This window comes from Eriocheir sinensis, chromosome 12, assembly GCF_024679095.1.
Source record: "Eriocheir sinensis breed Jianghai 21 chromosome 12, ASM2467909v1, whole genome shotgun sequence".
Classification (NCBI taxonomy): domain Eukaryota; kingdom Metazoa; phylum Arthropoda; class Malacostraca; order Decapoda; family Varunidae; genus Eriocheir; species Eriocheir sinensis.
In genome coordinates, this window is record NC_066520.1 from 9,915,908 (window position 1) to 9,941,540 (window position 25,633).

At 46.1% G+C, this 25,633-nt stretch overlaps 1 long non-coding RNA gene across 2 annotated transcripts in view; it reads left to right on the plus strand.

Annotated features, from left to right (window-relative positions):
* LOC126997377 (uncharacterized) overlaps positions 1-9,200 on the plus strand; it is a 40,273-nt gene extending 31,073 nt beyond the window's left edge. For both annotated transcript variants that reach the window (XR_007752061.1, XR_007752062.1), the window contains exon 3: positions 9,070-9,200. This is a non-coding gene — a long non-coding RNA (uncharacterized LOC126997377). The remainder of the gene's footprint in view (positions 1-9,069) is intronic.
* Positions 9,201-25,633: the final 16,433 nt, after the last annotated feature.

Here is a 25,633-nt window from a genome sequence, read left to right on the forward strand (position 1 = left end):
AAGAAATCCTATAACAACTAATTCAATGGATCTATAAATGTGTAAATTACAAAGAATAAATATATTTTTTTTACATTTTTTTAGTTTCGTTTATTATTTTTACTTTTTTTTCATTTTATTCATCTTCCTGTTTTCCGCATCTTACTGATTTTTCTTTACATTGATACGTGTGTGTGTGTGTGTGTGTGTGTGTGTGTGTGTGTGTGTGTGTGTGTGTGTGTGTGTATCCCCCCCTTCTCCCGCCGCCATTAAAAAGAGATGTAATACTAAGATATAGGGGTTGTCATGTGCGGCTCCTCCTCCCCCTCCTCCCCCTCCTCGGATCAATACCAGTCTCCATCAAGTAATACTACTGATGCATTGCCCAACCCTGTCGCGCGTCTGTCTGTCTGTCTGGGAAGGGGGGAGAGGGAGGAGGGGATGCCATTACTCTGTGTGTGTGTGTGTGTGTGTGTGTGTGTGTGTGTGTCGTTAGGGGATGTGGGGAAGGGGTTGAAAAAGGGGGCGTTTACATTCACATCCCCCCTCCCCAACCCCCCTCCCCTCCTCCTCACATGCCCCAGTTCTCAGGAAAACATATCAAGAATCTTCATAATACTTTGCTCGTCTCTTAATTATGGATGACTTGGGTTTAGTTTATTTATATAATTCGTTTTCTTTGATTATTTATTCACTTTGGAGAGAGAGAGAGAGAGAGAGAGAGAGAGAGAGAGAGAGAGAGAGAGAGAGAGAGAGAGAGAGAGTTGGTGACGTGGATCGGTAGTGGTGGTGGTGGTGAAGCAAGGGGGAGGAGGGGAGGGGAGGGGAAAAGGGGAAAGGAGGGGAGGAGAGGGAGAAGAAAAGGGATAAAGTGAACGATAGAAAAAGAGAGAGAGAGAGAGAGAGAGAGAGAGAGAGAGAGAGAGAGAGAGAGAGAGAGAGAGAGAGAGAGAGAGAGAGAGAGAGAGATGCAGAGGAGGTGTGTGTGTGTGTGTGTGTGTGTGTGTGTGTTGGAGAGAAGGTTGAAGGGTGTGTGTGGAGGGGTGGAGGAAGGTGGAGAAAGGGGAGGGGGAGGTGACGTGGAGGATGAGGACGCTGCATCAGGTAACCAGTGAGAGAGCAATGACCCCTCCCCGTCCCCCTCCCCCTCCCCTCCCCCTCTCCCTCCCCATATTCTCTCTCTCGCTCCTATCCTTCACCTCCTTCTTTCTCCCTCTTGTTTTTTATTTTATTTTATCTACTCTCTCTCTCTCTCTCTCTCTCCTGACCCCACAACATCCCTTACCTTACCTTCTTCCTCCTCCTCCTCCTCCTCCTCCTCCTCCTCCTCCTTTTTAATCTCAAGGTTAGTGGAATATTAATTAGGAAAAAAACAATAGATTCTTCGATGAAATATATACATGTGTGTGTGTGTGTGTGTGTGTGTGTGTGTGTGTGTGTGTGTGTGTGTGTGTGTGAGAGAGAGAGAGAGAGAGAGAGAGAGAGAGAGAGAGAGAGAGAGAGAGAGAGAGAGAGAGAGAGAGAGAGAGAGAGAGAGAGGCTAGGTAGATGTACAGGCAGGTGAACCCACAATTGCAAAGGGAATCAAGAAAATGCACACACACACACACACACACACACACACACACACACACACACACACACACACACACACACACACACACACACACACACACACAAAGCTGCATTGAAATCACAGGTAGAATTTTACGGGCGAATTACTCAGCTCCAAGAGAGAGAGAGAGAGAGAGAGAGAGAGAGAGAGAGAGAGAGAGAGAGAGAGAGAGACCCACTTCACGCATCCCTCAATTTATATGCTTTCATCTCCCTCCACCCTTCCATCTCTCTCTCTCTCTCTCTCTCTCTCTCTCTCTCTCTCTCTCTCTCTCTCTCTCTCTCTCTTACGATGCAAAGGAGAAGAGAAAAGGGAGAAAATGGGAAGAAGTGGAGGAGAATACGTGAACTAAGGGGAGGTTGGGGAGGGAGGGGGGCCTTGGGGGAGCAGGGGGGGGAGGGGAGGGGCGTCACCTCACCTGGGGCAGTCACCTTCAAACGCCTTGTGCTGGTCGCCTCAATTAGTTGCAGGTTACCTGAGCATCTGTGGCTACCTGGGGCGGACTGAGACGACCTGAGGAACCTGCCCTGTACCTTGCTTTGAGGGTGGGGTGGGGATGTGGAGGTGAGGGGAGGGGAGAGGTGTTAAAGGGGTGGGTTATGAGATAGGGTGGTGTGCGGTTTGGGCGGGCTTGGAGAGATGGGTGAATGGGTGTGCGGTTTTTTGGTGGGTGTGTTTAATAGATGTGTGTGTGTGTGTGTGTGTGTGTGTGTGTGTGTGTGTGTGTGTGTGTGTGTGTGTGTGTGTGTGTGTGTGTGTGTGTGTGTGTGTTAGGAGAGTGTATGGAATGGGAGAGGAATGGGGAGAGTAAGGGGAGGAGGAGGAAGGGAAGCATCAATATCACACACACACACACACACTCACACACACACACACTTAAGATGGGAATCGCTGAGTGCATATTATGAGATTGGGTCGAGAGAGAGAGAGAGAGAGAGAGAGAGAGAGAGAGAGAGAGAGAGAGAGAGAGAGAGAGAGAGAGAGAGAGAGAGAGAGAGAGAGAGAGAAGGGGAAATAATAGGGGGGGAAACAAAGGGTGGAGGGTGTGGTAGTGAGGAGGACGTGTCTGAGTGGCTCCGTAGATCCAAGGGGAGTGTTTGCAGACCATCAGATCGACAAGGAGAGCAAGAAGAAGAAGAAGAAAAAAGGAGGAGAAAAAGAAGAAAAAAAGAAGAAAAAGAAGAAGGAAAAGAAAAAGGAGAAGAAGCAGATGTAGAAGATGATGATGATAATGTGAAGAAGGAAGGAAGAAAGTAAGGAAGGGCGAAAAGAAAGAAAGAAAAAGAAGAAGAAGAAAAAGAAAAAGGAGAAGAAGCAATAGATGATGATGATAATGTGAAGAAGGAAGGAAGAAAGTAAGGAAGGGCAAAAAGAAAGAAAGAAGAAGAAGAAGGAAAAGGAGAAGCAGAAGTAGAAGATGATGATGATGATGTGAAAAAGAAGGAAGGACGAAAGGAAGGAAGAAAAGAAAGAGAAGAGAAAGAAGAAGGAATACAGTTACAAGAACAAGAAGAAACAGAAGACAAGGAGGAGGAGCCAAAGGAAGAAGAAAAAACAGAAGCAGAGGAAGAAGATGACAAAAAAGGATAATAAAAAAAGAAAAGAAACTGCAAAAAGAAAATGAAGCTGAAAGAGAAGAAGAAAAACCGGAATACTGGAGGAAGCTGAAAGGATAAAAAAATATATAAAAGGAACAAGAAGAATGAAAAGAAGCAAAAGGAGATAGAGGATAAAAAAAGATAAAAAAGAGATAAATAGCAAATAAGAAAAAGCAAAAAGAAGAAAGTTTATCAAAGAAGTGAATGAAAGAAAAAAAAGAAAGAAGATGAGGAGGGAGGAAATTGGTTGTAGCTTGGCAAAGTTTTGAAGGGTATCGATCTGTAGTACTTTGGGAAAACATCGACCGGCCAGCCAGTCAGCCAATCAGCCAAACCAGTCAGCGGATCTTACGTGAAAAGTTTTCCGCTCTCTCTCTCTCTCTCTCTCTCTCTCTCTCTCTCTCTCTCTCGTTATGGTAAATCGAAGGAATAAATCTCGTTCGTTCGTAATGATGTTTTGTTGTCGAGGTTTATCGTTAGGAGGAGGAGGAGGAAGAAGAGGAGGAGGAGGAGGAGGAGGAGGAAGACCAAAGGAAGGAAAGAATAAAAAGAGGAATGTATTTTGTTCTGGATTTGTTTCTTTGTATGGGCGGAAGAGGAGGAGGAGGAGGAGGAGGAGGGGGAGACACATGAAGAGGCAGATGGAGAGAAAAGAGGGAGGGGAGGAAGGAGGAAGGAAGTGGGTCGGGAGGGAGAGAGGGAGAGAAGAAGGAAGTGATAGTGACGTCTGTAGTGTATAGTGAGAGAGAGAGAGAGAGAGAGAGAGAGAGAGAGAGAGAGAGAGAGAGAGAGAGAGAGAGAGAGAGAGAGAGGGGGGTGTGTATTTTTTTGTTTGTGTGTATGAACAAACAGGCGCGTGTGTGAGAGAGAGACAGGGAAGAAAGGAGAGGAGGGAGGACAGGGACAGAGGGACGGAGGGACAGATGAACGGCATGGGGACAACAAGGGAAGGGGGGGGGGGGGGGGTTGTTTGTGTGGGATGGGGAGGGGAGGGGGAGGGGGGGTGAAGGCAAATGGTGGGGGGTAGGGGGGGAGTGGTGAATATTGATTAAGTTTTAGACGTCCGTTCTCATGTATCGATCGAACGCGTGTGCACCGTTACTGTATAGGCCCATGGCGAGCGTGTCAGCCAGTCAGCCAGCCAGTCAGTCAGTCAAAACCAACCACCCAGTCAGTCAACCTGTCATTCATTTAGCGTAATGGATATCCAACCTCTCAGTCAATCAGCTTTTTACAGTATCAGTTAGTTAGTCGTAGTCAGTCAATCGTTCAGTTAGCCAGTCAGTCAGTCAGAACCAACCACCCAGCCAGTCAACCAGTCATTCATTTGGCGTAATAGATATTCAACCTCTCAGTCAATCAGCTTTTTACAGTATCAGTTAGTTAGTCGTAGTCAGTCAATCGTTCAGTTAGCCAGTCAGTCAGTCAAAACCAACCACCCAGCCAGTCAACCAGTCATTCATTTAGCGTAATAGATATCCAACCTCTCAGTCAGTCAGCCTATTACAGTTTATCAGTTAGTCAGTCATAGTCAGTCAGTCGTTCAGTTAGCCAGTCTGTCAGTCAGTCTCAGTTAGTCAGTCTATCTATCACCCACTTAATCAACCAGTCTGTCAGCCACTCACCCACTCAGTCACTCTTAACCAGTTAGTCAATCATCCACTCGTCCACTTAGTCAGTCACTCAGTAATTTACTCACTTAGTCAACCAGTCAGTCATTCAGGCTCTCATCCACTCAGTCAACCATTCAGTCAGTCAGTCAGCCACTCATTCAGTCTGTCAGTCAACCAGTCAGTCAGCCAGTTACCCACCAATCAACCAGTCAGTCAGTCATCTATTCAGTCAACCAATTAGTCGGTCAGTCAGCCACTTATTCAGCCAGTCAGTCAACCAGTCAGTCAGCCAGTTACCCACTCAATCAACCAGTCAGTCAGTCAGTCATCTATTCAGTCAACCAATTAGTCAGTCAGTCAGCCACTTATTCAGCCAGTCAGTCAACCAGTCAGCCAGTTACCCACCCAGTCAACCAGTCAGTCAGTCAGTCATCCATTCAGTCAACCAATTAGTCAGTCAGTCAGCCCGTGAAAGGTGATTAGTAGTCCAGTGGAGCAATTAATTCATCAGTCAGGTGGTGGTCGGTGTTGATAACAGGTAATTTGTTACTTGTGTCAGCCGGGCAGTCGGCTGGCGAATAAGTTTAATGAGTTGGTCAGCCGGCCGGTCACCCTCCGTAGGTAATTTTTTTTTTTTTACAACAAAGGAAACAGCTCAAGGGCACAAAAAAAGGAAATAATAAAAAAAAACTGCTACTCGCTGCTCCTATAAAAAGAATCAAAAGAGGTGGCCGAAAGAGAGGTCAGTTTCGGGAGGAGGCAGTTTTTCGGTTTTATAGGCATCCAGGCACCTGTGAATACGTCAATTGGTCGGTGATTATCCGCCAGTCATTCATTCAGTCAGTCAGAAAGCCATCCACCCATCTATCCACTCAGCCAGTCAGTCAGTCAGTTAGTGAAATAGCTATTCAACACCTCAATCAGCTAACTCAGTCGATCAGCTAGTCAGTCATCAGTCACTCAGTCATAACGAGGCAGCCGGATAAGGAGGTAGTCAGTCAGTCAGTCAGTCAGTCACCCAGAGTCAGCAAGTCATCCAGTTGTGATCAAGTCAGTCGGTCTTTCAGTTTAGACTTTAGCCAGTTAACCAGCGAGCCAGTCATAAGAATAAACATCAGGTAGGTACTCATTCAGTCACACAGTCAGGTAGGCAAGGAAGGGATCAGTCATTCACTCACAATCAGTCAGTTTCCCCATTTTTTTTTTTTTTTACAACAAAGGAGGCAGCTCAAGGGCACAAAAAAAAAACAATAATAAAAACAAGCCCGCTACTCGCTACCCGTTATCACATATCTCTAAATATTTGTGCTTATCTATATGTCAGTCTATTATTTTCTGTATCTATTTAGCTATCTGTCTATCTACATCTATTATCGCGTACGTATCAGTTTCGGCCACCTCTTTGGATTCTTTTTAGGAGCAGCGAGTAGCGGGCTTTTTTTTATTATTATTATTGTTTCCTTTTTTTGTGCCCTTGAGCTGTCTCCTTTGTTGTAAAATAAAAAAAAGTTACCCAATAGCCTTTTTGATGCTTTTAATTCAGTTCAGTTAATGAAATACGCGTTTATTTGCTCTTTATTTGGCCGTGAGTCGGGTGTTCGGTCCACGTTAAATGTTTTGTTAATTAAAAGTTAGTTGACAAGCTGAACCGGCGTGTGAAGGTGAAGCCACACAAGCAGCCATGCAGTGAGTCATGCGGCCAACAAGACAGGCAGGAAGATCAGGTATAGTTAGTTACGCAACAGTCACTCGGTCAGCCAGTCAGTCATCCACAGTCAGCCAGTCAGCCAGCCTTCGTTACATACACTCAACTATCCACTTCTCTTTTTGCGTCTTGATTCTCTTTTCTCCATCCATCTATTACCTTCGTCCACATCCTCCTCCTCCTCCTCATCATCATCATCATCTGTCTTTTTGCTTCTCTCCTCATCTTCTTCCTCATTTTCGTCCTTCGCTCCTCCTAATTCTCGTCTTGCCTTTTCTTCTTCATCTTCATCATTCTGCTCCTCCTTTTCCTCTTCCTCCTGTTCATCATCCTTATTATCATTCTGCTCCTTCTTCCTCTTTTCCTCTTCCTCCTGTTCATCATCACCCTTTTCCTCCTCCTTTTTTTTGTCTCTCCTCATCCCCATTATTCTGATCCTTTTCTTTTCATCCTACTCATCATAATCACCTTTCTTTTTTTTCCTGTTTTTTCTTCTTCCTGCTCGTCTTCGTACCTATCATCACCACCCCTTGTACCTCCTCCTCCTCCAACTCCTCCTACTCCTCCACCAAGTGATGCACGCACGCCCACACCGGTCCACTCACGCACACCTTATTGGGACCTCTCAGGTAACACTCACGACTTTACCTGTGCGATATGTACACACACACACACACACACACACACACACACACACACACACAGAGTACTACACGGATACATTTAGAGGTCTTCCCTATTACTGCTGTTGTTGTTATTATTATTGTTGTTGTTAGTGGTCGTGGTGATAGTGGTGATGGTAGTGGTGGTGAGAGTATTGTTTCCTGAGGCATCATTAGCGGTCATAGCGAAGGTGATGGTGGTGATGGTGATGGTGGTGATGATGATAGTGTATAATCATGGTATTGAATGATGATGGCTGTGGAGGTTATCGTGGTGGTGATGGTGGTGGTGGTGTTGATGGGGAGGACTGGATAGGTGATTGCGGTGATGGTGGTGATGAAGATAGTGATTAACAACGGTATTTTCTCACCATCATCTTTTTTTCCCTCGTTTTCCTCTTATGGCTGTCGTTTCCTCTCCCCCTCCTCCCCTCCCCTCTTTCCTCCATGATGGCGCTGAGAGAAGGGGAAGGGGAGGGGGAGGGCACGCTGCTTAATCTTGTCCTTGCCCTCTCTAACCCTCCCCTTCCTTACCTCTCTCCTCCTCTCCCCTTTCCTCTCACCTGCCCCTCTCCTTTCAAACTACCCAGGCCGGAGGGGCACCAGAAACCCTCTATTTACGGGGGCGGGGGTGAAGGGGGCGAGGAGTGGGAGTTTTTTTTTTTTTTTTTTACGGAGTGGAAGTAGTGAGTTTAAGAAGGAGTAGGAGGAGAAGGTAAGGGGAAGAGAATGGGAAGGGAAGGGGGTAGGGGATGAAGGGAAGGAGTGAGTCAAAGGAAGGGGAGGTGAGTAAGGGAAAGGGGAGGAGGGGAGAGGGAGAGAAATTAAGGTGGGTGGAGGAATGATGTGAGTGGGAGGGAAAGTGAAGTAATGGAAGGAAGGGAGAGAGAGAGAGAGAGAGAGAGAGAGAGAGAGAGAGAGAGAGAGAGAGAGAGAGAGAGAGAGAGAGAGGGAGTGCATTGTATGTGGTGGTGGTGGTGGTGGTGGAATGAGGGAGTGGTGGGGGTGGTGGAATGGTCCGAGGGTGGTGTTGGGTGGTGGGGAGGGGGAGGTTAGATGGATCTTTGTTCCTGACGCCGGTTATTGCTGGAGGGAAGGGGAGGGGGGGGTGAAGGGGAGGGAGGGGTGAGGCAGCTGTAGCCTGGAGTATGAGGAAGGGGGAGAGGAGGAGGGCTGGGGGTTTCGAGTAGACCACTCATCCCTCCCTCCCGTTCCTCCCCCTCATCCTTCTTCTCCCTCCTCTCCTTCCCCAGTTCCTTTTCCTCCTCACTCTTGCTCCTCTTCTGCCCTCTCTCCCTTCACCCTTCTTCCCACTTTTCTGTCCCTTTCTCGTTTTCTTCTTTCCTCTTCTTCCTCTTCTATTCCTCTCACTCTCCTTCCTCTTCGTTCGTCCTCTTCTATCCCTTCATTAGTTAGTTCCTCCCTTCCTCTATTCTTCCTCCTCTCACTCTCCTTGTATACTTTTATTTGTCCGCCCCATCCTCTCTCCTTCCCTCTTCCTTCTCCATCTCCTTCTCCTCCTTCTCCCCCCTCAGTCACGTTTCTGACCATCGCATTTGCTGGAATAATAGTGTTTTATATTCTTCTCGTGTGTGTGTATGTTCGTATGTATGAAGTAATTTTTTGTCCACACACTTATCCACACATTGCTCTGAAAAGTCCACCATCGATTGCCAACTACTGTATGTATGTATGTATGTATGTATGTATGTATGACTTGTTACTCCCCTTTACCTGTATACAAACGTGACAGGCTTGTGTGATTATGTAGGATGGTGATAATGATGATAGTGTTTGCCTGTGTGTGTGTGTGTGTGTGTGTGTGTGTGTGTGTGTGTGTGTGTGAACTGTGAGGTAATGTCGGCTATAAAACTAATTCTTCTGTTATCTATTGCAGGACGACACACAATGAGCTGGAGAAAAACCGGTGAGTCACGCGACCTGTACTACCTCGTCATCACCATCATCATCATCATCATCATCATCATCATCATCACGCATGACAAACAAGTCCACTGAAGGATAAAAATTCTGTGCCAGGGAGGCGGTGGCTGAACAGATAGCGAGACGGCCCCGCGTTCAGGAGGACGCGAGTTCGATCCCCGACCGGTGCCACCAAGCTGGGATTTTCAGCCGCCGCCGAGTGGCTTAAAACTACCCACATGCTGTCCAGAAGACCACCTATCGACCCGGACTCTAGATTCTAGGATTAAAGATGGGCTCGGAGGGCAGCATGAGCCAATGCAAGATGGCACCACTATAAACAATCGCCTGCGCCAGAACGGGCTGGGCCGACCATCAGTCCCCACCGGAAGAAGGCTTGACCGACCATCAGGATCCACCTGGAAGAAGCCTGCGCAATAGGCCAAGACGTAAAAAAAAAAAAAAAAACTTCAGCAAAGGTTAATCAGTATTTTTTTTTTTTAATTTGGTATTTTAATTCCTGCGTTGGCATTGTGTTACTTTGTGTTGTCATAGCTTACCAGTTTGTTTTTTATTGTTACTACAAATCGTCGTTGCAATATCTTCACTTTTGTATTCGCTAAGCTATGATATTCGGTTCCCATATCGTTATACTCTAATTTATCCTCCCCATTCTTCAATTTACCTGTTCATCTTCACCCTATGTCTATCCCCTAAGGCATGGTACTAACTTCCTCTCTCGTGCTATCCACAAATCTATTCGCCTTATTCCTCTGTTCAGCTGTTCGTCTTCGCTCTTTGCTCCCTAACCCATGATATTCGCTTCCTATGTCGTGTTATACTCAAATTTATTCTCCCATTCCTGTATTTACCTCTTCACTGCCAGGTACTTCCCCTCCTTCACCGTCTCCCCCTCCCCCATTTCACCTGTTACTTCAGAGCTCCCTCCCCCCCTGCTCCCTATCATTACCCTTCCTTCACCCCCATCACACCTGCCACCCGCCTCCTCCCATCACTCATCTCTGTCCCTCACCTCCACAGCTCCTCCCTTACCTCCAGCAATACACCTGACACACGCTACTCCGCCCCTCCTTCACCTCCCTCTTCCCCTTTCCTCCCTTCCTCCTCCTCCCCATCCTCACTCACCACCATTCACTCACTCATACGTCATTCTCCGGTCATACCTGTCAGCCCCCCACCCACCCTCTCTCTCTCTCTCTCTCTCTCTCTCACCTGCGCACCTGTCGCCACGTTGCCTCATTAGCAATCATCAGGGCCACTCACCTGTCGGCTCCGCTTATGGCCACTAGTAACCAGGTAACGTCCGTCCCTTGCTCCTATACCTGCAAAGAGAAAGGTGTGTAGGGGGGGGAGGGTTGAATCTCTCTCTCTCTCTCTCTCTCTCTCTCTCTCTCCATCACGCTATAGATCTAATCACACCTTTTTCCTTTATTCCTAATTCATAGAGACGGCGTAGAGAGGAAGTTTTGCAGAGTAAGAATAAAAAAAATAATTGAGTACTGAGAAGGGATGAAAGGAAGGGAGGGGAGGAGGTAAGGGGATGTGTAGGGAGGAGGAGGAGGAGGAGAAGGCGTTGCTTTGTTCCTCGTAACTTTTGCTGTCATCATTTTTATTATTATTAGTTATAGAGGAAGGGAAGAGGAAGGAGAAGGGAGACAGGAGATCATGCTGTATAGAGAAAGAGGGATAAATGGCGGAGTGTAGGTAATAGACAGAAGTGGAAGAAAGGAGATGAAGGGAAGAAGAACGGAGAATAAGAAGCGAGGAAGAGGCTGGAGAGGAGCAAAGAAAGAAAGAGAGGTAGATTGAAGGAATATACACGAAAATACAGATTACTGGTTAGAAGAAAAAGTGAATTGGAAACAGAAAGGTAAAGAAAGGTAGGATGGAATACATGAAGGAAAAGGAAACGATGGATGGAGAGGAACAAAGAAAGAAAGAGAGGTAGACTGAAGGAATATACACGAAACTACAGATTACTGGTTAGAAGAAAAAGTAAATAAGAAACAATGGTAAAGAAAGGTAGGATGGAATGCATGAAGGAAAAGGAAACGGTGGATGGAGAGGAACAAAGAAAGAAAGAGAGGTAGACTGAAGGAATATACACGAAAATACTGATTACTGGTTAGAAGAAAAAGTTAATAGGAATCAGAGAGGTAAAGAAAGGTAGGATGGAATGCATGAAGGGTAAGGAAACGATGGATGGAGAGGAACAAAGAAAGAAAGAGAGATAGACTGAAGGAATATACACGAAAATACAGATTACTGGTTAGAAGAAAAAGTTAATAGGAATCAGAAAGGTAATGAAAGGTAGGATGGAATGCATGAAGGAAAAGGAAACGATGGATGGAGAGGAACAAAGAAAGAAAGAGAGGTAGACTGAAGGAATATACACGAAAATACAGATCACTGGTTAGAAGAAAAAGTAAATAGGAATCAGAAAGGTAAAGAGAGGTAGGATGGAATGCATGAAGGAAAAGGAAACGATGGATGGAGAGGAACAAAGAAAGAAAGAGAGGTAGACTGAAGGAATATACACGAAACTACTGATTACTGGTTAGAAGAAAAAGTAAATAGGAATCAGAAAGGTAATGAAAGGTAGGATGGAATGCGTGAAGGAAAAGGAAACGATGGATGGAGAGGAACAAAGAAAGAAAGAGAGGTAGATTGAAGGAATATACACGAAACTACTGATTACTGGTTAGAAGAAAAAGTTAATAGGAATCAGAAAGGTAAAGAGAGGTAGGATGGAATGCGTGAAGGGTAAGGAAACGATGGATAACAAGAATGAATAGTGAAAGGATGTTACTATTAGAATGAGCTAATATAGTCGTAATAGGAGAATAAGGGGAGTAAGAAAGGATAACAAAAGAGATAGTGCCATCGAGAAAGGGAGGTTGATATGGGAAGAAAGAAAACTAGGGAGGCAACAAAAATAAAAAAAAAATAAAAAAATGAAGGAAGGAGAGATAAGAATGAAAGAAAATGGGAGAAACAGGAACTCAGTGATCAGAAAAGACGATAGGAAGAACAGCATAAAAAAACAGAGGTTGGTATAAGAGAGAAGGAAACCAGGGAGATGACGAAACTAAGAAGGAAAGAGGAAGGAGGAGAGATAAGAATGAGAGAAAATGGGAGTAGTAAAAGATTATAAAGAACAACGGAAGAGGGTCCGAAAAAAAAAGAGAAAGAAGGAAGCGAGTGAGATGATGAAACTAACAAGAGGAAGGAGGAGAGATAAGAATGAGAGAAACTGGGAATAACAAAAGATGATAAATAAGAACGGAAGAGGGTACGAAGATGAATATAGATTGGTATAGGAAGAAGAAAACAAGGGAAGCGACGGTGAAACAAGGAAAGAGGAAGGAGGAGAGATAAGAGAGAAAATGGGAGAAGCAGATGATGATAAAGAACTATAGAAGAAAAAACGATAAGGAAGGTTGGTTAGTATTGGAAGGAAGAAACAAAGGAGCGATGAAGTTAATGTGAAAAGAGAGAAAATGAGAAATAAGAAAGAGAAAATGGGAGAAGCAGATGATGATAAAGAATTATAGAAGAAGAAATAACGATAAGGAAGGTTGGTTAGTATTGGAAGGAAGAAACAAAGGAGCGATGAAGTTAATGTGAAAAGAGAGAAAATGAGAAATAAGAAAGAGAAAATGGGAGAAGCAGATGATGATAAAAAGATATAGAAAGAGAAAGAACGATAAGGAAGCTTGGTTAGTATTGGAAGGAAGGAATAAAGAAAGGAGCGATGAAGTTAATGTGAAAAGAGAGAAAATGAGAAATAAGAAAGAGAGAAAATGGGAGAAGCAGATGATGCTAAAGAATTATAGAAGAAGAAATAACGATAAGGAAGGTTGGTTAGTATTGGAAGGAAGGAATAAAGAGAGGAAGTTGATATGAAAAGAGAAAAAAATGAGATATAAGAAAGAGAGAAAATGGGAGACAAAGCAGATGATAGTAAAGAGATATAGAAAGAGAAAGAACGATAAGAAAGCTTTGTTAGTATTAGAAGGAAGGAATAAAGAAAGAAAGAAGTTGATATGAAAAGAGAAAGAATGAGAGGAAATGGAGGAACAAATGAATGCCGTAAATTGCGTAAAAGAACAAAAACAAGAAGAGGAAGCAATAAGAAAGTGATGAAGGAAGCAAGAGAAGCAACTGAGAACAAAGCCAACAACGAAAGAGAAGGAAAGAAGAAGAGCATTAAAGAAGAGAACATAAACAAAATAGGCGATTAATAGAGAGAGAATGACCGCGAAACATGTAACAGTAAAAGAAAGGATTAAGTTTGTACAGGAAGAGAAAAAAAAAAGAAGGGAGGGAGTATATCAGGGGAGAGAGAGAGAGAAGGAATGGAGTCAGGTAGGAAGGAAGGTGGGTGGAAGCGAGTGAGGAAGGAAGGAAGGAAGGAAGGAAGCGGAGGAGGAGGAGGAGGGAAGATACTGCCTGGGGGGACGGAAGACAGGTTTAAGGATCCAGGAGGAGGAGGAGGAGGAGGTGGAGTATGTTGTTGGCGTAGGGCGGGTTGGAGGTGAGCTGGAGGGAGGATGGAAGGGAGGTTAGCCGTGGTGGGGAGATAGGGAGGGGGGAGAAACACGGAAAGGGCAACGGTATAGTAGTAGTGGTTGTAGTAGTAGTAGTAGTAGTAGTAGTGTAGTTTGAGGTAAAAAAAAAAAAAAAAGCCACGTGTCTGGGTTCGAATACCTGTAGAGGGGTTGAGGAGGAAGAGGTAGGGGGGGAAGGAGGTGAGAAGGGAGATGGGGTAATTTGCAGTGCACGTGAGGCGGGGTGACTATAGGTACCGGTAAAGGGCGAGGATGGGGAGGAATATAGAAGGGAAGGCTACTGAAGGAGATATAAGTAAGTGGTAGGGGTGAAGGAGGAGGAAGTGAAGGCGGAAGATGTGTGTGTGTGTGTGTGTGTGTGTGTGTGTGTGTGTGGGTGTGTGTGTGTGTGTGTGTGTGTGTGTAAGATGGATTTTTGTGATGAAGAGTAAAATGAGTGGCGTTGCTTGTTCTTTGTAAGTTTATTATTATTATTATTATTATTATTATTATTATTATTATTAGTAGTAGTAATAGTAGTAGTAGTGGACTTATGAGTAGTGTAGTGGTGATAATAAAGATAGATAGCATCGACAATAAAAGTAGTAGTAGTAGTAGTAGTAGTAGTAGTAGCAGCGGTAGTGGAGGCAGCAGCAGCGCGTAAGACCAGCAGCAGGGGCAGTAGTCAGCTCCTAATAAAACAACAACAAACAATAAAAAACAATTATTATCAGCAGCCATCCGACCACAAGCCAGTGTCCTCTGCCCTTTCTCCCTCCCTCAGACCCTCCCCCCTCCCTCCCCCTACATCTGCCGCCCTGCTCACGTGGGCCATCTCTACCTACCTCACCTGTCCCACCAATTATCACACGCCTAACTGTTTTATTAGGCAGCACGGGCCGTTCTACGTTGTTTGGCCACGTGTCATTGAACCTTGTGCTGGGCTGCTATCGTCTCTCTCTCTCTCTCTCTCTCTCTCTCTCTCCCTGCACCTCCGTTACTGTCTTCCTATCTCTCCTTGTTTGTCTCTCTGCCCTTGCCTCTCTCCTCCTGGTCCCGCTGCACTACGTCTCTCTCTCTCTCTCTCTCTCTCTCTCTCTCTCTCTCAGGCAAAGCTTCTTTTCGCCTCGTCTTTAAAAAGGATGGAATTGCTTGGCCGAACTCAAATAGTCGAACTTGTAACCTTCGTCTGTGTATTTGTATCCGTCTATTTATACTTCCTTTCTCTGTATTTACACTTTTTACTCATTATTCACCGGCTTCGAGTCATTTGCGCAATGTGTGTGTGTGTGTCCGACCTGTGACCCAGCTAAACGTGGCGCCCCAGCTGCCTCGGGCCTCCTCCTGCTGCTTCTGCTGGCGTCATAGGGAGAGAGGGGGTGAGGGAGGCGATGGGGAAGAAGGCAAGGAACGGTCCTGCAGGGTGAGGCTGATGACTTGTTGGTGCTGGAGGAAGAGTTGCCACCAGCTATGCTCCACACACACACATACATACACAAAGGCTGCGTACGGAGGGAAGCATGTTAGGGTCTGATCATAAAAAGCGGGACTGCATACAAGACCTTTGACTCGCCGACGTGTGTACAATAATTTGATTAAAGCGATGTGAAAGGGTTCAGTGAGCCTTGACCCTCCGCACCACCACACCACTGCCACCACGTCATACGCACAGCCACAGCCATGTCAATCATCCCAGTATATAATATTCAAAGCAACATCCGTCTTCCTCGTGGCTTGCAGGAGATTTAAGGAAGATATATGCCTCTGTTTTAGCACCTCTGAAGTATACGACACACAAACAAGGCGTCAAGAAGGGCGGTATCTTGCTGGGGGTGGGTGGTGGTGGTGGCTGGCGTGTTCGGGGAGAGGAGCGGGGAGCATAGGGGAGGGGTCATCGTACCGCTGGCAGCATTGAGTGGCTGACCCCGACCTACGCAAGTTCTGTATAGTGGAGTAATTAAGGCAAAAGAAAACACGGCGCCCACTCCCTGCACCCTGCAGCGCTCGGAGGCACGCTTCCTGCTCTCGTCAAATTTTGGAAAATGTTTGGATTCCCCCCCGCGGCGACGGCCCAGGAGTTTGTTGCATTGAAGCCGCGGGGAGTTGGGGGTCACCAGGGACGCTTGCTACACACTCCGCGCCCCGCCCCTCCACCACCGTCAGCCGCCAGCCCGCCAGCAAGCCGCACTCTCTCGCCGCGGACCACTTAACTCGTCATTTGAGCCAGGAAAGCCACGCCACGTTCGCCATCCCTGATCCCGCCGCCACGCACGTACGCGTAACCACGGCGCCTGCTCTCCCGGGGGATGCACGCTTGTGAGTCAGCCAGCCCTCAGCCGGCCGTCGTGGGGCCCCCGCTTTGCACTCAAACAAGGAAAGGTACACACACATACACACAGGAAGTGAAGCGACGCTCTCTTCCACCCGGGGTTGTAAGATGGTAGCGCCGCGAGGCTCAACGGAGCGATCGTCCTGCCGACGTGGCTGCTTGGCTCACTGGCTGGCTCGTGGCTCGTCCCTGTGGCTGGCTCGTGGCTCGTCCCTGTGGCTGGCTCTTTCTTATTTTATTTTCTTCTGTTTCCTATTGCTGCTGCTGCTCGTCCAACGTCACCCCTCCTGAAGATTCTCTCTCTCTCTTCTCTCTCTCGTGTGTGCATGTAGATCTATGTGGAGAGAGAGAGAGAGAGAGAGAGAGAGAGAGAGAGAGAGAGAGAGAGAGAGAGAGAGGTTACTGACACTGAAACACACACACACACACACACACACACACACACACACATGCGAACGAAAGAAAGCAGGGAAAGAAGGAAGGAAAAATATTTAGCCTAATGTTCGTGTTAGCTATCTTATGCCCTGCCGTGTAAGCTATTTTTTGCGAAGTCTTGGAGAGTTGCACGGTCATTTGCATAGTGTGTGTGTGTGTGTGTGTGTGTAGGCCAGGGAGGAGAGGGACTAATCTTTTTCGGAACTAATATCGTATTTTTGATGCACTTCCGTCATCAATATCTCGTTAATTTCTTTGGGGAATCCCTCACCGCTTCCCTCACTTTTTTTTTTTTTTTCTCCGTTCCTTCTCAAGTTCCCTGCACCTGCTCCTCTTCCTCCTCCTACCTCCTCTGTCTTTCCGCTAAACTTTTTCTTCCTTCCAGTTTTTTGTTCCTTCCGCCCTCTGTCCTGACTTTTCCTTCCTTCCTCATAATCCCTTTTCTCATTTTCTTTTTCTATCCCGACAAACTTTCTTCCCTTTCTTCCTTTATTTCTGCTTCTCCCACCTGTCCTTACTCTTCCTTCATAACCTTTTCTTTCCTCCCGACAAACTTTCTTCCCTTTCTTCCTTTGTTTCTCCTTCTCCCACCTGTCCTTACTCTTCCTTCATAACCTTTTCTTTCCTCCCGCCAAACTTTCTACCTCTCATCCCTTCTTATTTTTTCCTCTCCCTTCTGTCCTCCCTCATTCCTCTTCTTTCCTTTCCCCAAACTTTTTCCTCTCCCTCCTGCCTCATCCCTCCTCTTTTGCCCTCACGCTTTCCTGCTCCTCGTCGTCACGTAGTGCAGAGCGAGAGAGAGAATAAAATAAACAAGACAAACAAACAAGCACTGGAGAAGTAAGTATGTGTACTGCGCGTCGGGGCTTCGGATAGCGTGAAAAGATTGGTCGATTAAGAACCAATCAAGAGCAGGCGGGGATGACGTCACCCAGCCATGGCGTCATCCAGTGGCGGGGCCGGGGAGGTGGCTGATGCATGCTGATTGCTGACGGTCGTTCCTATTCTTGCTGACACACATCACGCCGCGGTTATTCCTCCACACGTGCCGATCTCGAGTGGATGAAGCTCAGCCGTGGGATCCATCTGCGTGACCCGGCCCATGTTCAGGTCCTCAGAGTCTGGTCTTTCCGCAATCCTCTGACCCGTTGGCTGTCATTAGCGTCTCACCCGTCAACCCCAGCTGTGATTGCGGCTCGTGAAAAGTAGAGCAGCGGGAGGTTACGCTCATGGACTGTAAAAAGAAAGGCGCCGCAAGAACGAGAGTCCCTAGCTGCCTCCACCACCACCACCTCCACCGTCATCTGTCCACGCCAGCACAAGCCTTGCCATCACCACTTTGACAACGAAAGACTTAGTGTATCTGTTTATCTTCTGCACACACACACACACACACACACACACACACACACACACACACACATACATTTTTCGCCCTCGTCTTGGCCAACCAACATTCATGAGCTTCGTGGTTACTTTCTCGTGACGGCGGTTCACATTCTGCCTAAGTGGCTCACGTCAGAACGGTCTGTCGCTCCCATTCTCCTTCCTTAATTCTCTTTAAGTCTTGAGTTGGGGGAAAAGATCATTAATATCTTCGCAGTCATTCATCTTTCATATTGGTGGTGCTGAACACTGTCGGAAATTCAATTATTTTTGTTGGCGTGGTCCTGTTAAGGGTCCAGGTGTGCAGATCAGATACACCTGCTCGGGCTGGCGGCTGGTGGCTGGTGCACGCCCTGTGTCGACACACCGTGCCGCCTCCTGACACACTTTCATGTCCGTCGACTTGTTCTCTGGCTTGAGGTTTCGCATCACCTTTTTCCCAGCCACGTTGAGCGGAGCGACAGGAGTTGTGAGTTGTGGGTCAGCAGGTGTGCTGACAACGGCGTGAGGGAGGCGTGTCCTCCATTCCTCCCCCAGACACCAATGGCTATTGTTGTTGGCCGGTGGCGTCACACAAGGTGACAAATCGCAGATCAGCGAGACGAAGACTGATTATTTCGTCGATAACTTAGGCGATCAAGAGGATCTTGGGAGCGATTCATCAATCACACCAGCGTCAGGGTACGGAGAGCCTGCACGGAAACACCGGCGTGCTGCACCCCTGCCCTGTGCCCGCCCCTCGCCCGCCGCCCTTGGCCGCCGCCACACACGGGCCTCGCGTGCTGGCGCAACGCCTTGTTACTGCAATACATCAGATGACAAATGAGAGGTGAAAAGCTCTGGCACACAGCTTGTACCGGTCACTGAGGTCACCACGGCCAGATGGTTGCTCAGAAACTATATATATATATATATATATATATATATATATATATATATATATATATATATATATATATATATATATATATATATATTCGAGTAAAGTTCGGTTTTCAGGGACTGTAAGGCGCAAGAGTTGTGGAAACCACCCTGCCGAGGCTGTGAGGGCTGGGGCGTGGCGTGGTCTTCGTGTGTGTGTGTGCAGGCCAGACGCGTCCAGCCACCCGCGTCAAGCAGTCTTTTGGCCAACGCTCTCTCTCTCAGGATGCATGGACAGTTTGTAATGCCAGCTTTACATATATATATATATATATATATATATATATATATATATATATATATATATATATATATATATATATATATATATATATATATATATATATATATATATATATAGCATATGACCTGCTTCTAAAGTATTGATCTGAGTCTAAGACTTTTATAGAAATATTTGCACGAAGCTAATATTCCAAGCAGTCTTTTAGTAAACGCAACTAGTTGAATATTATGATTAAGTATATCCTTCTCGAAATGAAGTGAACTAGATCTTTTTGCATACTCATATTATGAGATCCTCTTCTGCCTTGGGCTAATACGGTGCGAGGGAACTTTACCGCGCTGAACCATGGTCGTTGGACGAGCGCGGCGGGCTGAGTGGGAGGAAAAAGGGCAAGAGGTGCAGCTGGCTTGGGTCTTCGTGGCTTTCAGCGCCAGTCTCCGGTAGCGGCGCCCGTTTTGTCGTGAAAATGGAAGAGGAAAAAAGAAGTAAAGAAGAAAGAAAAATATCCCGTTGCGTCCAGCGTTTCTTGTTAAGCTTCGTCGTCAAATGATTATATTTTTGTGTCTGGCTTCACCGTTATTCAACTTTTTCCCCTTCTTTTTTTGTGTTCGTGTGTTTTCCAGTTGTCAGCCATGGGAACTTGTGTCGTCTGTAACGATTTGCACGAAATTCTTTTTTTATTATTCCTCCTGTTTCGAAACTCCGAAATAATGAGCCTCGGAACGGAACTTAAGATTGTGTGTGTGTGTGTGTGTGTGTGTGTGTGTGTGTGTGTGTGTGTGTGTGTGTATTTCGAGTAAAAAAAAGTCGGTTCTGGAAAATATTAGACATTTCTTTGAGGTATAAATTGAGGAAAAGAAGGAGGAGGAGGAGGAAGAGGAGGAAACTTGTCTTCTTTGATTTTGATAAATTACTCTCAAAAAGTAAGTGTTTGAAACTTGACTGACGCGTAAGTCATAATAGATTGGACGAGGAGTTATTCAATCAACAGTTTTCTGAGAGAGAGAGAGAGAGAGAGAGAGAGAGAGAGAGAGAGAGAGAGAGAGAGAGAGAGAGAGAGAGAGAGAGAGACGGGTGGCAGGCAGGCATGCGGGGCGGCCCTTGACAAGGCATAACCTTATAAACAGTTTACTGGCGCCCTTGACCGAGCACATGGTTCTCGATAAACAGTTTACTCACTCTGTTTCTATACGAGTACGTTGCTGTCCTTCCTCCTCCCTTCTCCCCCCGTACCCCCTTTTTCCTCCCCTCCACTTTTCTCGCCCATTGTTCACGTCATCACTCTTCTTACGTTTCCACTTGCCTGCCTTTTTTTCCTCTTATTTCATTTCCTATTGTTTTATCTTTCATGGGTAGTATTTTCCCCACCTCGAGCCCCTCCCCCCATCCATCTGCTTTTTCTTCTTCCACTTCTATTCTTTCCTATACTTTCACTTCCTCTCTTCCTCCTTCCCTCCCTGCTGCCTCTTGCTGCTTAGATACACGAGTCAGTAACCTTTCCACACACACACACCTCCTCCCCTATCATCACATTCTGTACCTAACATCCCCTTTTTCCCTTCACATTCTCCTCCTCCTTCCAACCCCCTCCACCCTCACGTCCCCCCACACACCCACATCATCTTTTATTACCCATTTACACTCTGCGCAGCCTCACCCATATCTTGACGACCCCCACTCCACCACCACCACCAGCCTCCCTTCCTTCCCCATATACTCCCTGCCACGCTAGATGAGACGGTATCGGAGTAGCTAAAAGGGAGGAGAGGGAGATGGTGATAGGGGGAGAGGAAGGGGGAAACGTTGCGCAGGTGGGGAAGGGAGGAAAGAGGAATGAGGCGTGTTGTGGGGAGATGTCAGAGAAAGGAAGGGGAGGAAGAGTGAGGAAGGGAAAGGAAGGGGTGGGGAGCATAGTGCAGTAGGCAAAGGGAAGGGGAAGGAAAGGGAGGGGTGAGTAAGGAAGGAAAAGGAATGGATGGAGAGTTTAGTGCAGTAGGGTAAGGAAAGGGAGGGGTGATGGAGGGAAGGGAAGGAATGGTGCTGTTACTTGGTTATGGGAAGGGAAAGGGAGGAGTGAGTAAGGGAGCGGAGTAGCCTAAAAGAAAGGAAGGGAAGGATGAGTAAGAGAGAGAAAGAAATGGCTGAGGAGTAAAGTGCAGTAGGCTAAGGAAAGGGAGGGCTGAGGGAGGGACGTGAAGGAATGGTGTCCCTACTTATGGGAAGGGGAAGGAGTAAGGGAGGGGAAAACGGAGTAGGCTAAAAGGAAGGAAGGGAGAGGAGGGGAGAATGACGCATGCGGGTTTGTCGAAGTGGAAAAAGGGGGATTAGGGGAAAGGGAAGAGTGAGGGAAGGAGATTTTAAATGGAAAATGAGGGGATCAATTTTTTTTTAGAACGATGGAAGAGGAGAGGGGTGGTGGCGTTGGAGAGAGGAAGGGAGGAGAGGGCAGCCTTGTATCAGCTAGGTTGTGGCTCATTGGTGTCTCAGTGTGTGTGGCGTTCAAGGGGTCCCACGTTAAGGGGATATTACACTGGGCAAATTTCCCGTGGGTCTTCAGTCAAACCACGATTTCCGCTAGCGAGGTTTTCATTTGTTTCTTGTTATTGCTGCTGATGATGATGGTGAGTAATACCGTCGTCCTTTGGTGAAATCTATCGTAGCTTTGGAAGATCGTGGACATGTCAGAAAACCACGGAAATATGAGAACCACGCCAGCGGAAATCGTGGTTTGACTGAAGATCCACGGAAAATTTGCCCAGTGTATTAGCCCTTAGAGTTCGTGAGAAGACTGCGGTTGGTATTCTCAGACGCTTTCGCCTCTCACATCAATTATTTCCAAAGGCCGAAAAGGAGATCAAGCGGGTTCTAATGAGTGGTGTTTTATGTTCATGGTGCAGGAGGGTCTAACCACCACCAGGGTCATAAAATTACCCATGGAAACGCTTAAAACTCCTACGACTGCCTTGTCTAATCTGTGAGCTATGACGCTGTGTTTGAGAATATGGTCGTGTGACTTCAATCATTTTCATGTTCATTTATAATAATTTCTATAGTACGTATGGAATGACCTGCCCAAGTCCACTTCTTATTCGCAATCGTCAGTAAGTTACCATCAACCATTGTCTGTTTGTTCCCTAATCCATGACCCTCAGTTCGTATCCCAACATATCACACCTAGCACTCGAATTTCTGTTTTTGTTCACCTCCTACCAATTAATTTAGAACACCTCCATGCTGTCCATTAACTTTAAATTGCTTCGTGACTTAAGACCATTGGAGCTCCGGTAGGGGGGATATTGAGGGCCCCCGAGAGACACTATCATAAAAAAAATACGCCCGCTCCATAACTGGTTCAGGCCGACCACAAAGAGCCCCTCAAAAAACGCTTAAGGGTGAAGTGGACGTTGATGTGCGTAGAAAAAAATATACTGTAAATTAGGGTGGAGAGAGAGAGAGAGAGAGAGAGAGAGAGAGAGAGAGAGAGAGAGAGAGAGAGAGAGAGAGAAACACACACACACACACACACACACACACACACACACACACACACACACACACACACACATGAAATTAGTAAGCGTAACTCGGATAATTGCCTTAACAACCAACCTCACACACACACACACACACACACACACACACACACACACACACACACACACACACACACACACAAATACGTACTTTCAGAGAGGAAAAATCATACTTTCTCGACACAAATTTGCAAGAGAAAGGGAAGGACGAAAAGTTAATGTGAAGTTAAGGAAAAGGAAGAGAAATGTTTAGGAAATGAAAGGGAGGGGAATGGAATGGAACGGATAGGAAGGGAAAGGCAGTGTAGGCAAGGATTGCTAACTGAAGTGAGGGGGGAAGGGTGCATGGGAAAGGATGGGTAGGTAGAGTAAGGAAGTGGAAGGAAAAATAGAAAAGGAAGAGAGGAGAAAGGAAGGAAAGGACGTGGAAGAGGGAAGGGAAGGAAAGAAAAGGATAAGAAATGAAGGAGAGAAGGAAGAAAAGCGAAAGAATGTTCAGAGAAATGGAAGGAAGGAAGGGAAGTAAAGGGAGAGGAGTTGAAGAAATGGAGGAAGAGAAGGGAAGGGAAGAAAGGAGAGGGAGGAAAAAAAAAAGTTAAGTGAAGGGAAATTAAATGATGAAAAGGGAGAGTTGAAGAGGGGTTAGGAAAGGGAAGGAAAGGAAAGCGAAATTAAGTGAAGGGAAAGAACGGGATGTTAAGTGAAGGGAAATGGAGGGAAGGGAAGGGAGGAGGATCAGGAAATCCCTTCTTCCCCGCCTATTTAGCAGTCTCCATTTCGTCATTTCCCGCAGTTCGAGTCCCGTCGCGTTGATGTTTGTTTTTTGTTTGTTTTTTATGTTCGTTTTTGTCTTATTCACTGTTGTTTGTTTCGTATATTCGTAGTGGAGACAATAGACTCCTGCACCTCCTCCTCCTCCTCCTCCTCTTCCTCCTCCTCCTCCTGGTACTACTACTACTACTACTACTTATACTATTACTACTACTACTACTACTACTACTACTACTACTACTACTACTACTACTACTACTACTACTACTACTACTACTACTACTACTACTACTACTACTTTTTTTTTCTACTTCATAAATGATACCTCCACCCATGTTTATTTTCCCGACACATAATCATGGAGGGGTCCATAGCTTGGAGGTCATTAGTCCCAACTCTGTTCGCTAATGACTGTGGCATCCAACCATATCACTAATACTACCTGACACTAAATCACCCATCATCTATTACGTCTAGATCCCCCTTTCCTTCCCTACTCAAGTCACTCCCGACCTACTACTACTTTTTTTTTTTTTTTTACGTTGTTGCCTATTGCGCCGGTAGGCATCTTCCCGGTGGGGCCTGATGGTCGGCCCAAGGCTTCTTCCAGGTGGGGCTTGATGGTCGGCCCAGCCCGTTCTGGCGCAGGCGAGTGTTTATAGTGGCGCCATCTTGCATTGGCTCATGCTGCCCCCCGGAACTCGTTCTTGATTCGCTTGGACGGCTTCCTCTAGAGTCCGGGTTGATGGGTGGTCTTCAGGACAGCATGTGGGTAGTTTTAAGCCACTCGGCGGTGACTGAAAAATCCGAGTGGTAGCGTGAGGATTCGAACGCGTCGTCCATCACGCGGCGAATGTGAGTCCAGTACGCTATCACTTCGGCCACCGCCCTACTACTACTACTACTACTACTACTACGATTACTACTACTACTACTACTACTACTATTACTATTACTATTACTATTACTACTACTACTACTGCTACCTGCTACTACTACTACTATAACTACTACTACTACTACTACTACTACTACTACTACTACTACTATAACTTTCACTAGTAAATTTTCTTCTTGTTCTTGTTCCTCTTGTTCTTGCTCTTCATGTTCTTCTCCTCCTCCTCCTCCTCCTCCTCCCCCTACTACTACTTCTACTACTACTTCTACTGCTGCTTATTTTGCTGCTTCTAATAATATTTACTTTCCGTCTGGTGACCTTTTAAAATTTTCCTAGATTTCTCTTTTTTTCCTTTTCATATTTTCATCGACATTCTTCAGTTGCCCTACGATTCTCTCTCTCTCTCTCTCTCTCTCTCTCTCCATTGTAGTATTTTCAGTTCTATTTTTCTCCTTTCTTCTCTTATGCTTTCTTCTAGTGTGGCTCCTCTTCCTCTTCCTCCTTCTCCTTCTCCTCCTCTTCCTCCACCTCCTCCTCTTCCTCCACCTCCTCCTCCTCCTCCATCTTCCCCCTCTTGAGCTTGCGTTACACTGCTCTCTCTTTTCTCACCCCAGTCCACCTCCTCCTCCTCCTCTTCCTCCTACTCCTCCTCCTCTTCCTCTTCCTCCTCCTCCCCACACGTCAATTTAATGTGATAGTTTAGAGGCTAACCAGATGTCTCTCCTCCCTCCTCTTCCCTCCTCCTCCTCCTCTTCCCCTATCTCCTCCTCCTCCTCCTCCTCCCCCATCCGCCGCCTGGTTGCTTCAACTTGCTTGTTCTCACCATTCCATGCAAGACTGCGAACACACACACACACACACACACACACACACACACACACACACACACACACACACACACACAGGTTTTTACACTTTGCTTACTTTTTTTTCTTTTTCCTTCATCCTTGTATTCGTCCTTCTTTCCTTTCCTCTTTTATCGCCTCTCTTCCATTCCTCTTCTTTTTTTTAGCATTATTTTTTCCCGAAATCTACTCCTCTTTTCCTTTCCTCCTCACGTTCTTTATTTTTCCTACTTCTTTCCTTCTCTCTGTTGTTTTTTTTTCTCTCCTTTCATTACGTCGTGTAACTCTTTTTCTTCTCCATCAACCTTTTTTCTTCTCCCTCGGTGACTCCCAGCATTACTCTTCCTCTCTATCACTTTTTCCTTTCTTTTATTTGCCTCTTATTTTTTCTTCTCTCCTTTCTTTAACTTTTCCTCCCTTACTCCTCCTCATTCTACATACTTCCCCCTTCTTCCTCACCTCCACAACAGCCATCATCACTACTACTACTACTACTACTACAAAAACTACTTCTACTACTACTACTACTACTACTACTACTACTACTACCATTATTATTATTACTACTACCACTACTACTACTACTACTACTACTACTACTACTA